Source organism: Anabrus simplex, chromosome 3 (assembly GCF_040414725.1).
Source record: "Anabrus simplex isolate iqAnaSimp1 chromosome 3, ASM4041472v1, whole genome shotgun sequence".
Lineage (NCBI taxonomy): Eukaryota > Metazoa > Arthropoda > Insecta > Orthoptera > Tettigoniidae > Anabrus > Anabrus simplex.
In genome coordinates this window covers 439,464,565-439,476,081 of record NC_090267.1, presented here as the reverse complement: position 1 = coordinate 439,476,081, position 11,517 = coordinate 439,464,565, and the positions used below count along the sequence as shown (strand labels likewise).

Here is an 11,517-nt window from a genome sequence, read left to right as displayed (position 1 = left end):
GCCAGGTCAGTATTGTTTTCTATAATTATACTTCCATCTAAGGGTGTGGAAATGAATGTACTTACACTAGGGAATTCAAATGAAAATAAAAGTGGCTTAAAATTGCAAGAGTTTTGGAAGGGCTGCAATTCTAACTCTAGGTTGATGTTGGGGCTTCTAACATGCAGGCTCGGCTGCTTCTTTCCCAATGATTAAGCCAGCAATGGCCAAGGCTTGCACTCCTTGTGCGCTGCTGTTCTCCAGGAGCAAAATCACAGACAGCTGGTGCTCTGGCTCTCCCTCACCACGGCGATATTCATCACCATCACAGCAGGCGGAAGGTGTGTTTGTGTTTGATATGAAATCAGACCATGGTGTGTGGCCTCTTTTTGAGTTGGTGCCCATAGGCAACCTACATGTAGGTGAGTAGATGCTTGTTGTTTAAAGGGGCCTAACATCTAAGGTCATCGGCTCATGTGAGGAGAGGACACAACCTAGAATTAAATCTTATGTCGAAGACAACAGAAACACCCAGCCCCGATCCAGAAGTTATAATCAATGAAGGTTAAAATCCCCAAACTGGTTAGAGATCAAACCCAGGGCCCTCTAAACCAAAGGCCAGTATACTGACCATTCAACCAACAAGCCAGATATCGGACTGATGAAGCAAAATCTGCCATCACTCCTTTTTTACACAACAAAGAACTATTATCCAAGAAGGGATGTGTGTTTAGTTACATTTGGACTGTACAATGTGTTCTATTATTTGGAACAAGTGTATGCACAGAACTCCGCAAGTTAAATTCTGTTAAACCCGCATGCTGCCAGAACTTGTTCAATTTCAAAAAAAAAAAAAACTTCTTGCACACATAGCTGGAAATGAACATTTTAAGGACATACCTTGTTTGTGCATAAGCAATAAATTTGTTCCTTCAGTGATAGGCATTGACAAGCATATCAACAATTAACCAATTATATCTGCATCAATACTGTAATATTTTCTTGTAATCCATATTTTACCATGATCCATGATGGGACTACTAATAGACAATGGCTTTTTACGTCATCTTTGGTTCAACACAAATGCAGTTTTGAAATCATTTTGGGTGCCATTAATCTTCTGACCTACTAGTTTTTATTCCAAATCCACTTGGCTTTTATCAAATGTCTAATCTTTTAAATGTGTACTGGTACACTAGTGTATTTTATGTGTTTGTATTTATAGCCTTAACTCAGGAGATTTTACCCCCCACCCCCACCCCGCCTTTTTTTGTTTATGACATCACTATGTCCTAATTCTAATTTTATGATTAAACAGCTGAGAATGACCATTATGTACGGTCGAAACTAGTACCGTTTGAGAGTAAACTATGTATTAGGTGGATAATAAACTAAAGTTTCTGCAAAAAGTAAGTTGCCTGTGCAGTCAAGGATATTGTTTTTGAGGAAGTACTATATAAAAAATTGTTCACATATCGGGACTGGAGAAACATGCCCTTGAGCCAGATGTTCAACTGCTAATCCATTAGCTGAAGCTCAACGTTCTCAGTCAAAAGTGAGAAAGGTCTAATAGATAGATCAAAGTCAGTCCTGAGCCCTTCAGAGTCTTGAAATGTCTTCTACAACAGACCAGATGACAGGCTGGCAAGGAAAGAGTACTGCTGTTGAGCAGCCATACTGGTAGCCTTTCCCTACTCCTCTCCCCTCGACACCCAGCCAACAATGCACTCAAAGCACAAGGAAGGAGTGTGGCTGGAGAGCCCATGTCAGACGTGTCTGTAACCCAATTAGTTACAAATACCACTAACACACAGGTTGTACGACAGACTTCGCATGACTACATAGCTAGACCTACATAGTTGCTCACCATGCTGATTGGCATTTTAGAGCCACAGTCAGTAATTTTAAATCTGTGAATCCCTCCACTGCACTTTTAATTGATAATACTTGTCTTCTGGTTTAAATGTAAGATTTTGTTTACCAAGCACGTGGCTACATGGTTTGGATCACGTAGCTATCAGCTTGCATTTGGAAGATGGTGGGGTTGGAACTCCACTGTTGGCAGATCTGAAGATGGTTTTCTGTGGTTTCCAGTTTCCACATCAGGCAAATTCTGGGGCTATACCTTATGCCACAGTCACTTCCTTCCCACTCCTGGTCCTTTCCTATCCCTTTGTTGCCATGAGACCTATCTGTGTCAGTGCGATATAAAACAAATTGAAAAAAAAAAAAAAGTAGTTTTAATACAACCACATGGGGAAGATTTGAACAATGGATAGAGGACTTTTAAACAGTTCTGGTATTCATTTTAACCAAATCATCAGAAGCTATGCCAAAGCTTCAAAGGAAAGACAATGCATGAATTTGTCATTAATATTTTCATCTAGCAATGAGAGCAGCAGTGGTGATTACAGTTTTAGGAGGATGTAAAACAGGGCAATTATCCTCTCTTAACAGAAATTAGAAAGGAACAATGAAGAAGTCTGACTCTTCCAAGAATGGATGCATTAGCAAAAGAGGAAGGGCCATGAAAGGTGTGAAAATCGAAACCTAATATAATTGCGGTCGGAAGTGGACAAGATTTGACCGAGAGAGGTCGGACAGGAAAGATGAAACTGAGGAACGTACCGGTATCTTGCAGGGAAGCATTGACTCATCTAGGGGACCATTGATTGCCAACCCATACAGCCACATTCAGAACCTCTGGGGTTTCCTCTTTCAGTCACCTCTTATGACAGACAGTGGGTATCGTGAGTGTTATTCAACTGCTCCGGCCCATAGGGGCACGATGTCGTACGGTACGGTATCTTTGGAGTTGGGTTACACTAAACATGTTGCAAAATAAATAAATATATTTCTCTAAACCATGTAAATACCACACAGTACCTTAGCTTATATTATTTACACAAGGCTATAAACAAACTGAAAGCAATTTTTAGTACTCTTTCCCATTGCCACCACCATCAAATCCTGTTGTAGAGCCAAAAGCACTTTCATCAAATATATCGTCGTATTCATCCTCTTCCGCGTAGCGCAATTCGGTTTCTTCGTATGAGTCAAAGTTCGTTGTATCTTCTTGACCTTTTACTTTAGGAACAAAACTAGGTTTAATTTTTCGATACAAAACACCATCCCAATCTAGATTCCTAAACCATCCATGTGCTTTAATATCCTTGGATCCATGTTTTAAATTGCCATACCTCTTCGAAAGATCAACCTGTAGCATGTTTTGTAAAAGGTCACGAAGATCTCTTGAAAAATGTGATGGAGGATTGATTCGTCCAGCTACTATTTTCTCGTACACACGCATGGCATCTTTTGCAAAGAATGGCGGGTATCCAGCAGCCATTTCAAAAATAAGGACTCCGAGAGCCCACCAGTCCACCGCCTTATTATAACCTTTCGTAAGAATAACTTCGGGAGCTAGATATTCCGGCGTTCCACATAACGTGTATGTTCTTGATTCGCCAATCCACTTACAGAAGCCAAGGTCTGTTAGTTTTATGTATCCGTCCTGATCTAATAGAATATTTTCTGGTTTAAGATCGCGATAAACTAAACCAAGATAGTGCAAATATTCAAAGGCCATCACTACCTGAGAGGCGTAAAATCTTGTCAAGGTTTCGTCAAATTTCCTCATCTGTCGTAAGTGTGTGAACATTTCACCACCATTTATATATGGCATGGTTAGATAGATATACACATTATCTCTGAAGAAATGCTCCATTCCAACGATGAATTCAAACCTAATTGAATGAAGTACACGAATTTCGGTCAGTGTGTGTCTAACTTGATTCATTTTTACGATATGCCCCTTTTCCATTATCTTCATGGCGTAGGGCACGCGTGTACTTTTGTGCTTCACCAGTAGCACACGTCCAAACGAACCAGTACCTAACGTCTTCACTCGATGGAAATCACTCATACAAGCATTTGACCTAATTTCTGATTGCCAACGTATATCGAAACGTTCTCTAGCGTTCCTGAGAAAGAGGTCAAAATCTGAGAAATGTCTTGAAAGTTTTGCGTCAGACATTACAGGTGCCTGTCACGGTGGACATATTACAAAACTGGAGGGTAATGCGAATGCCAAAAAGCACAAAGATACGCGCCAAGGCACATAGCTTCCAACAACCTAAATAGCAACTCTAGGCAAAGAAACTAACGGTGAAGTCCTCTTCTGTCTTGTTCAAGCACAGCCTGCTAGATTATACAAGGTCTTGACAGAGACCGTGTTTCTTCTAGAAAAAATCGATTCAGTTGCGTTGCTCACTTTTGCCACTACGGTCGCTGGTTTCTGTCATTCCCGCCGTTTCATTGCATATGGTATGTACTGAATTGTTTTCCACTCGCAACAATCTGTTTTACACACATCCGTCCCGATCCTCTTATAGGAGGATCGAGACGGCGGTGGTTTTACGTCGCAACGACACAGGTAGGTTTTATGGCGACGATGGGATATGAGAGGACTAGTAGAGGGAAGGAAGCGACTGTGGCCTAAATTAAGGTACAGCTGCAGCATTTTCCCGGTGTGAAAATGAGAAATCACGGAAAACTACATTCAAGGTTGCCGACAGTGGGGTTCGAATCCGCTATCTCCCGAACGCAATCTGATAGCTACGTGATCCAAACCACGCAGCCACTTGATCGGTAAACAAAATCTTAGGTACATTAAACCACAAGACAAGGACTATAAAAAAAAAAAAAAGGTGCAGCGGGGGGATTTACAGATCTCAAATATTGACTAATCAGGAGGAAACACGATTGGTTTGGATAGTGGATGAAAAAAGATTGTTTACTGATGGCTGCTTCGAGCATACAAATAGATAGAAGGGGCGCTACCAGCAGAACATGGCGCCAAGATACAAATCAGCTGATGTTGGGCACCTATCGTAAATTGCGTGGGCCATCGGCGTAAGTGGGGGTATTTCAAGGATTCATTGTCGACAAACCAGGCTTTTTTCTATGCATTTTTATGTATTACAAACATTAAAAAACACGTATTTTCGCTGATGTGATAAGTGAAGTACACCGATATGAAAGATATATAGCAAAACTGGTCATATCTTGCTCTGCTTACCATTGCAGTCAGAGATTTGAAAAGGGGGTACCGGTAAGGATTAAAATCTATAACTGAAAGGCAGTGGCGGCTCGTGGATATCAGCAGTGGGGGGCGCGCGTTAGTTTCATAATTCCATAATATATCTCAAGTTCTTCAAACCATGTTATCAAGATACACACTACGAACACTATACGGTGCAATGCATATGCAATTACTATTATTATTGTACCGGGTGGTACACCTCCACGCCGCTAATTCAAACTTTGCGCCAGTTGAAACTCCTCTACTGGAGGAAGCCTGAACTTTAACTACCATGTTAATTCTCAAGTTTCTCAGAAGGTGTCCCTACTTGTAAATTTTGAAGTGTTCTGAACTATGTCAATTTCGATTCATTGTTGTTTTCTCTGTAGCAAGAAGTGTGAACATTCTCTTCTAGATGACACTACTTACGAACTACTATTGTGCACCCTAGTGCGAAGTGAGGGAACCCTTTTTTTTTTGAAGAAATTTAGTATTTATAAGTTTGTTCCTTATTAAATTTCTTTCAGCTTTTGTTTAAGTTGGCAACGTTAACCCTTTCTTTCTGCCAGTTTTGAAATTGGCCAATCATAAATTTCTGTAATTAATTTTCCACCAATCCTGGTTTTCTTCTTCAGTTCTGACATGTAATCTTTTGGTCGTCCAATAAAAGGCTTGTGGGCGGGTGTTCTCATTCATGAAAGGTCTCGAATGTTCCGCGAGGGTATATAAACTGCTGATTTTCGGGTCTCCGCGCCACTTCAGTAACACCTATCATTGTGTAAATTATGTAGCAGGGGGCGGGAAGCACCTCTTTCTTCGGGCAGCAGTTCAACCACCAGGTAATGGCCGTTTTATAACTTATTTTCTTGCCAGCTCAGCAGTTTAACCCTCGGGGCGGGTTCGAAACCTTTTACCATGTAACTTTCCTCTGAAATGTAAAAGACTTTTGATTTAAATTCTGCCTCTGTAACTACATATTGGGATAGAGAGTGCTTAACCCTCTCGAGCTCCCACTCATATTGCTTTGAGGTGAACTTATTTTCACAACCGTTTCTTCCCTTCTAATGTAATGTGAATCGTTTTCTTATATAAGTCACCTCTTTAGTATGGGATTAGCCCTTGCATTAGCGGCCTAGTGCCAAGTAGGTTTTAATAAGGTGTATTTGGAGTGCATTTCGCCTCCTCTCAAGTTGGTATTTTGGAGGCCATGTAATTGTCCTGTTTCTTCACTTAATAGGCCTCAGTAGGTTGGGTATTTTTTTACCTCTGTGTGTATGTCCTTGGAGGATAGCTTGAATGTGGAGTTTGGTGTGGCCTTTGATAGGCTGGAACTTTGAGAGCGGGTTGCACTTCCAAAAAAAATTGTTTCTGTGTGCCTCGAGGAGGCTTTACTGTGTAATTGGGAGTAAGTGCTCCCGGGCATGATAGGAGTTTTCTCCCCCTTTTGTTGAATCTTGTATATTCGGGTAAAGTTGGGCTTATTGCTCAAGGATCGTAAGTCTGGGTCTCGACGCCCAAATCCTGTAACCTCGGTAATTGTGCATTTTTCATTGGTTGCTATGCTACTATGTACCTGTCATTCTTGTTATTTCTTGATTTTGCAAAGAAAATATAACCTTGTTAAATTTTATCTTAACTTTAATTTCGTAAGTTGAGACCTGTTCACCCCAGCACTTTCTTTCACCTCTAACTACCACGGAAAACTCCGTAACAATTATTATTATTATTATTATTATTGTTCCGTAAATTAACTCTGGTTAACCATAAGAAGGTGCGGCCCTCATAGGATCTGGACTATGTAAGGATGGAACATACCCAGAGGACAAAACAGTGATACCGGCCGGAAAACAGTATAACAAAATTTATTAAGCAAGGAAAACAAACATCGAAGAGAATAGGAAAAATGTTAAATGTTTCAAAAACTAACATCCCTGAGGTTTACATTGACACGTGTCTCGTACAATTCACAGGGAACCAGCCCTGTTCACCATTTAACATACAGTGGACTCGAAAACAATAAATAACTCTGTTTACATATATCATCAATAATACGCCACTTCAAGTGACTCAAGAAGGGGGAGCACAAGGTACCCCTAGCGACCATTCAATGGTTTCAAATGTTTCTTAAAAGAGCAAATGCTCTGCCCCACATCATTTCTTACACCTACCAAGGAGGTACAAACTTTCGAAAACATGCTCTAAACTGCAGGAATCAGAACGCATGGTTCACCGAGAACTTGCTAATATACACTTGCTAGGTTTTAAACAACTTGGCCTTTTAAAAAAGCCTTAAACCAATCTTTAGCGCCCATCAAGGGGCTTAGAAGAAAACAAATGTCCTCCCATCATCCACAAGTTCAATGAAGAGTCAGACGCTTACCTCCCATACCCCAAGCGGTCCTGGGTTCGACGGAGCCGTGCGGTGCTCGAGATAGAAAGAGAGCCAGGCACCAAGTGAACAGCTGCTCACAGCGAGTCCGCCCGACCTCGCCAAGCGAGGCAATCGCGCAAGGCGACTCGCGCAGGTGGCGTGAAGAGAGCACGGCGCAACCGCAGGGGTAAGGGAGGGAAGCAAGGGGAGAAAGCATAGGGCAGATCGCTCCTAGGGCGGAAAGCTCCTTTACCCTAGGGCCATAGTTTAGGAACATAATTTCATTTTGCCCGAGGGAATTATACAAGGGGACAAAATACCATAGTTCTGCATAAAATAATCAGTAAACATGAAAATAGACATAATGAATAGAATAAATTGAGAGGGGAAATCAAATTCATGGCTCAGACCTCCCCCCTTTAAACACCAACCAGGGTGACCAATAATTATCCTTCATAAACATTCTTGCCATATAGTTCATTCACTTGCACAGAGAGTAATAATATAATAGAAATCTTGCCTTACAATTAATAAGATTAATAAATAGATATCTTGCAGTACAATAGACGAAAGTTCTTGTCACAATATCCCGGGATGTAGACAAGTAATAGTTTCACAAGGTAACGTCTCAGTAGATTAACGAGACCAGACCAGCCTCACAAACCATCACGAATACGACGAAAAATGTCTTCTCAGGCAGATGGACAGTTCTTGTGGCAGAAACACGCCACATGACGAGAGAAAGGCAGTAGCAACCTGCACACACTAGGTCAAAAGTAGGCTGGCAGTGCTTAGTCCGAGAAGAAGAAACGATGAAAGGCTCGGCAGCTGGAGACGAGGCACGCCAAAGCAGCCCACACAGGGGGCCCTTCCCATGTAGGCACGGGCGAAGATGGTCACTCGAAAACACTGTAAAATAAATCAAGCGCCAGCAAACGTGTCGAATTGATGCCCAGCACCGGGGAGATAACAGGCAAGAGGCGATTCGAACCATCGGACCGGGGTATGGGAGTGATGAAAGAGGAAGGGGATTCCGGGAGAACTTACACAATGCTTAACATACTACCAAAATTTCAAATAAATGTGAGGAAAATAGCTCCCCCTTAGGCGGAACACGTGTCAAGGGAACCGAAGGGAAGGTAAACACAAGGAAAAGAATAACACAGAAAACACTCATAGCAAACAAAATGCCACAAAACCCAGATAGCACTCGGCAGCTTTAACCTGGGACAAATGGACTCGGAACACTCTCTCCGTCTCCAGATCTTCCACCAACAAGGTGACTGGTGTCAAGAAGTCAATAATCTCCTAGGGCCCGTGAAAGCGAGGAGCAAGCTTCCCCCCGGGACAAAATTCTTAACAAACACCCTGTCCCCGACGGCAAGATCGGTAGGACGGCGCCCCTTATCATAGCGCTCCCGTTTCTTCTCATACGAGACCTTCAGATTTTGTTTAGCCTTCCTCCAAATGGCCCTGATGTTAGGGGGGTCAATCTTTTCTGGCAATAACTCATTTATATTCCACAAGTTGGTGAGCGGAGAGTTAGGAACGAAAGAAAACATGAGAGAATTAGGGGAAAATTTATGAGCCTCGTGTACCGCAGAATTGAAAGCAAATGCAAGCCATGGCAACGACGTGTCCCACCTCAAAACATCATCGTGGTGAAAGGCAATGAGGGCAGACCGCAAGTTCCGGTTAACCCTCTCAGCGTAAGAAGGTTGAGGGTAATAGTGGGATGTGGTAACATGAGAAATGGACAAGCTGAAAAAAAAATTAATTAAACAGGTTCGATGTAAAGGCCTTGGCGTTGTCGGTGACTAAGTACTGGCAAGGACCAAAGGACGAAAATATGGACTTCAAACATCTAATAGTAGTCTCAGAAGTGGCTAACCTCGTCGGAATCAACCAGGAAAAACGGGTAAAACCATCCACACAAACGAAAACGAACCTATTACCATCAGTCCTAGTTTTCGGCAAAGGGCCTACATAATCGATATAGAGACGCTGCATAGGGAGGGTAGCCTGGCTAGAAGACAGTAAGCCGACACGGATGTTAGGAGAAGGCTTACTGAGCGCACAAACTTTACATGCTTTAACAAGTTCACGTACTTCAGCGTCCAACCATTTCCAAATAAAATTTTCCCTAATCTTCTCCCTGGTCTTAAATAATCCTAGGTGGCCACCGAGAGGAGTTTCTTGAAAATAATTAAAAATCATAGGCACCAGGACTGAGGGAATAACGACCTTCATTTTATGATCGTGACGAGCGGGACAACACAGAACGCCATTCCTTAACACATAAGGATCAATAATTTTCCCTTCCTTAAGATCTTGAACAATAGGTCCCAAAATAGGGTCTTCCACTTGAAACTTAGCAACGTCGTGATACAATAATGGGGTATCAGACAAGATAGCCCCCGCTAGGGGTAATGACAAGGGAACCCCAGAACTTGACGATTCGCCCTCCTGAGTAGGCTGATCCGAAAACATGCGACTGAGAGAATCGGCGACTACGTTGTCCGAACCACGGATATGACGTACGTTGAACTGAAAAGCTGAGATCCTAATGGCCCAAAGGGCCAGACGGCCAGTTTTCCTAGGTTTCCCTAAAACCCAACTCAAAGCCTGGTTGTCAGTCTCGAGTTCGAACCTTACATGCTCTAGGTAAATACGAAACCTTTCTAAAGCGAACAATACCGCCAATCCTTCTAGCTCGTATACAGAATACTTAGCTTCGACAGAAGACAAGGTCCTAGAGGCATATGCAATGGGACGTCTCCCCAATTCCGAGTCCTGCAAAAGGACGGCCGCAACGGCAGACGCCGATGCATCGGTCTGAACAATGAAAGGCTTGGAAAAGTCAGGCATAGCCAGCACCGGAGCGTTAGATATGGCCAATTTTAAATCATCAAAGGCAGCTTGTTGGGAGGGTCCCCATTCAAATTTGACCCCTTTACGTCGGAGGGTGTTAAGAGGCCCGGCTCGATTGGCAAAATTTGGAATGATTAAACGAAAAAAATTCACCATCCCAACAAAGCGAGCAACACCTTTAACGTCCAGAGGAGGTTTGAACTGGAGAATGGCCTGGGTGCGAGAATGATCAACAGAGACGCCATTGGATGACACAATATGTCCCAAGAAGGACATTTGGGGCTTGGCAAAAGATACCTTAGAAAGTTTGACCGTAAGACCAGCCTTGCGAAGACTTCCCTCAAATGGCGGAGATGATCCTCGAAGGTTTCGGAGTAAATTACGACGTCATCAAGATAGTGATAAAGGTAGTTGAACTTGATGTCAGAAAACAGTTGATCAAGCAGCCTAGTGAGGACGGCAGCGCCAGTGGAAATGCCAAAGGGCAAACGGCAAAATTCGTAAAGATTCCAGTCCGTAGCGAAGGCTGTCAAATGACGAGACTCTTCAGCTAACGGAATCTGGTAGTACGCCTGATTTAAATTTAAAACAGTAAAATATCTAGCCTTCTTGAACCACGAGAAGCAAGAATGCAGATCAGGGAGAGGAACTGACTGCAATACGACTTTCTTATTCAAGACTCTATAGTCCAGCACAGGCCGATAACCACCTTGAGGCTTCGGGACAAGGAAGATGGGGGAGGAGTAGGCAGAAGTCGACGGGCGAATAATGCCCTGATCCAACATGTGATTAACTATCTCCTTTAACGCTTGCATTTTGGGAGGAGCCAAGCGATAGGGCGGTGACCTAACCGGAACCGAGTCCGTGACCTCGATCTTGTACTCCAAAAGATTCGTCATCCCCAATTCTTCGGTAAAAACGTCCGGGAAGGCATCACATATTTCCCTAATACATTTAGCTTGATCCTCAGGCAAATAACTAATGTCTAATGCCATTTGGTCTTGAGGAGGTGAGACAAGAGATGAAGAAACAGAATTAAACATAAGTAAGGATATCTTTGTACCATTACAAAATTTAAACCAGCAGGAGCCCTCCTGCATATCCAACGGGAGCCCAGTATGCGCAAAAAAATTAGAGCCGAGGATTATAGGATATGGCAAATTTTTAGTTACATAAAGGGGAAATTTCCAGGAAAAATTAGACAGTCGAATTT

At 42.6% G+C, this 11,517-nt stretch overlaps 1 pseudogene; it reads right to left on the bottom strand.

Moving 5' to 3' along the window:
- Window positions 1-2,914: 2,914 nt before the first annotated feature.
- On the bottom strand, window positions 2,915-4,015 carry LOC136866849 (cAMP-dependent protein kinase catalytic subunit beta pseudogene; annotated as a pseudogene).
- Window positions 4,016-11,517: the final 7,502 nt, after the last annotated feature.